Source organism: Gavialis gangeticus, unplaced genomic scaffold (genome assembly GCF_001723915.1).
Source record: "Gavialis gangeticus isolate Ggan-Ray unplaced genomic scaffold, GavGan_comp1, whole genome shotgun sequence".
In the NCBI taxonomy this organism is placed as follows: domain Eukaryota; kingdom Metazoa; phylum Chordata; order Crocodylia; family Gavialidae; genus Gavialis; species Gavialis gangeticus.
In genome coordinates this window covers 110474968-110478713 of record NW_017729032.1, presented here as the reverse complement: position 1 = coordinate 110478713, position 3746 = coordinate 110474968, and positions in this window count along the sequence as shown.

Here is a 3746-nt window from a genome sequence, read left to right as displayed (position 1 = left end):
TCCAAGATCCCGTTCTGCCTCTGTGCTTTCAAGAGGGGAACTCCCCAGCCTGTATGTATGCTGTGGATTCCTTCTCCCAAGGTGCAGCACCCTGCATTTATCTACATTGAACCCCATCCTATTCTCATCTGCCCACTTTTGTAGTCTGTCTAAATCTATTTGCAGCCTCTCTCTCCCTTCAAGTGTGTCTACTTCACCCCACATCTTAGTGTCATAAGCAAACTTGGAAAGCGCGCTTTCCACTCCCTCGTCCAAGTCGCTGATGAAGACGTTAAACAGAGCAGACCCGAGGACCAAGCCCTGGGGTACCCCACTGCTCACATCTCACCAGGTTGAGTACAACCTGTCCACCACTACACTCTGGGTGTGCCCCATCAGCCAGTTTTTTACCCATCCAACTGTGTAAGCATCAATGCCACAGTCACTTAATTTATTGATGAGGATGGGGTGAGAGAGAGTGTCAAAGGCCTCCCTAAAGTCTAGAAAGACTACCTCCATGGTGACACCATCATCCAAGGATTTAGTTACTTGGTCATAAAAGGCAATCAGGTTGGTCAGGCAGGACCTGCCTTTAAGGAACCCATGCTGATTGCCCCTGAACATGATCTCCCCTGCTGGCCCCCACAGATGTGCTCCTTGATGATTCTCTCCAAGATCTTCCTAAGCACCAACGTGAGGCTTAATGCCTTCAGGATACTATAGTTACTTGGGTCCTCCTTCCTCCATTTCTTGAAAATAGGGACCACATTAGCCAGTTTCCAATCCCCTGGAACCTGGCCTGATGACCACAAATGCTCATATAGTCAGGCCAAGGGCTCCGCAATGACCCCTGCCAGTTCCCTCAACACCCTTGGGTGGAGGGCATCTGGAACTGCAGATTTAAAAATGTTTAGCCCTTCCAGAAGATCCCTAACTACATCTGCACTGACTGAAGTCTTGGCAGAGCTATCCCTGAGATTGTCCTTACCTCTGGTACGTGGGATGTCCTGGTCCCTATTCAAGAAAACAGAGGCAAAGAAACTGTTAAAAATATCAGCTTTCTTGTCTGGTGTAGCCACAAGATTACTGTTTGTGTCTTGTAAGGGCCCTACATTGCCTAGTGCCCTCTTCTTGCTCCCAGTTTACTTGAAAAAGGACTTTTTGTTGTCCTTAATCCTGGATGCTAGCCTGAGTTCTATCTCTGCCTTGGTCTTCCTAATAGCCCTGCTACACCCACGGGCCTGGGAGGAGTATTCCTCCTTGGTGATAGCTCCTCCCTTCCACTGGTTGTATGCCCCCCTTTTAGTTCTCAGGCGTTGCTGAATGCTCTTGCTGAGCCAAGGGGGTTTCTGAGCACCCTTACCCCCCTTGTTTTTCTCAGGGACTGTTATCCTTTGGGCCTGAAGGATCACACCTTTAAGGTACTACCATCTCTCATGGACTCCCATTTTCTCTACCTTCTGGGCCCTCAGTGCCTCCCCCACTAGTCTCCTAAACTCATTGAAGCTCATTCCTTTTCCAGAAGAATATGAAAAAGACAAGTGATGAGAGGGCTCAAAAAAAAATCAGAGGTAAAAATAAAAGATTAAAAAGAAGGTCTTCTTGTCTAGGAAGACTGGAACATATTGGAGAAGCACTGGTTAAAGGAAGAAGGACAAACTATTAAATGAAAAGTGAAAAATAGTGAAGGAAAAACAGACAAAAATGTCAAAACAGAGATAGGAGGTGGATTGGCAATAAGAGACAGAACAAAATGAAAGATGCAGGTACAAATAGATGAAAGATAATTTTATGATTAAAGAACATTAACAAGGGATGTAATTATAGATTCGCAGACATTAGGGGCTGGACAGGACCTCATGAGATCTTTGAGTCCAGCCCTCCTGCTATAGGCAGGAAGTCTGCTAGGGTCAAATGATCCCAACAAGATAAGCACCCAAATGCCTTTTGAAAGAGTCCAGAGTAGGTGCTTACACCACCTCTGTGGGGAGCCTGTTCCAGACCCTCAGTCTTTAAAACAGCTTTTCCTTATGTCCAGTTTAAATCAGCCTTCCAGAAGTTTGTGGCTGTTAGACCTTGTTATCCCTTGTGGATCCCTGGTGAACAACTGATGCACCCCCTTTATAATTTATAGGCTGCCACCAAGTCCCTCCTGAGCCTTCTCTTCTCCAGGCTGAAGCGTCCCATGTCCCTCAGCCTCTCTTTGTATGGCTTTCTCTCTTGGCCTTTGATCATGCTCTCCTTTGGACTCTCTCAAGCTTATCCATGTCCCTCTGGCTTAGACCTGTTTGCCCACTTTGGGTGGATGCATCTGAAAGGTCAGCATTCATGCACACTTCAGGTATCCATGGTAACTAATGGATGGCAGGGCGGAATTGCTTCTGTGACAGCATAGGTGGACAGGCTTGTCTTTGATTGTTATTTATATCCATTCAGTAGTAATATTTTTTTTCTTTTTTTCTGCAACCCAGGATGAGAAAGTAGTGTTTATTTAGTGCTGAAACCTGTCTTGCACAGGTAATTGGGGATAACATCAGCACCTCCACTGATGAAATCTTATCCCAAGGCAGCGAGGATGCTGACTATGTTCCTCACATTGGAGATTGTTCAGAGGAAGAAGACCATGTGTCTATGAAAGCTTCATCCAGCTCAGATGAGAAGGGTTTTGTGTCACAAGCAGAAGAGATGCCAACACTTCCAGGGGGAAAGGGAAGAGGACCAGCCCAGGTCTGCCATGGAAGACTGAGGAGAGGTACAGCAGGACATGGAGCAGAACCACTGTCACCATCCCCAGAAAACATTGAAGATGATGACAACCTTAGAGGAAGGAATGGCAGAGTGTAGGAAAAAAGTCCACAGTTAATAAATCATTGGAGAACAGCCAAGGATATAGTACATGAAAGTACTGGTCCAACAAGAGAAAATAATAAGGACACAGTGGTGGAAATGTACCACCTGTTTCTCTCACAAAATATCCTGACTGTTATCATAAGAGAAACAAAGAGAGAAGCAGAAAGAAGCATAGGGCTTGGAAAGAGCTGCGGGGGTTGGTCAGGTTCCAGCCACCTGCCCCAATCTTCTGGTGGAGCAGCTAGTAGCAAGCCCCTGGCTGGGCAGAGGCTAGCTCAGCTAGGGACTTTCTGCTAGCATTCCCACTGGCATATTGGGGCAGGGAACTGGGACCTGCTTCTCCCCTGCAGCTCTTTCCAAGTCTCCTTCCCCATTCAGGGAGCTGGGTCTGGGGGGCTAGGGGTACATTGTCCTTGACCCAGCACCAGGAAGCCCCCTTGGGGCAAGGGGCAATATCCCAGCCCTGACCAGGAAACAGCCCGGTTCTACCAGCCAGCTCCTGAGCTAGCACCTAGGGGGAGCCTAGAGCTCCCTCTGGTGGTGGCAGGGGCCAATTGCGGGGCCCTTTGAAGCAGGAGCAGTTTGCTGCCATTAGGAGCAAATCTGCTCCCTCTTCCCTACATGTGTAGATGGCTTCCTGGGAGCATTTACTTGTGATTAGTTCACTCATAAGTAAACTTCTCCTGGATCTAATGCATGTGTAGACACACCCAGTATCCACAGAAGTGGCTAGATAGTCACTAGAGCTTAATAGTGTCCCTAGGGGATGAACCAAGCCCCAGTGTCACGGTGGGCCGGGGTGGCTATTGACTACGAAAACAGGCGGGATTCTTGGCGATGGAGTACTGAGCCTCTCAGCACGGTTTCTTAAACAAGGTAGGTTTATTTGACTTACGCTTTTTAGGCGCAGGCACAGT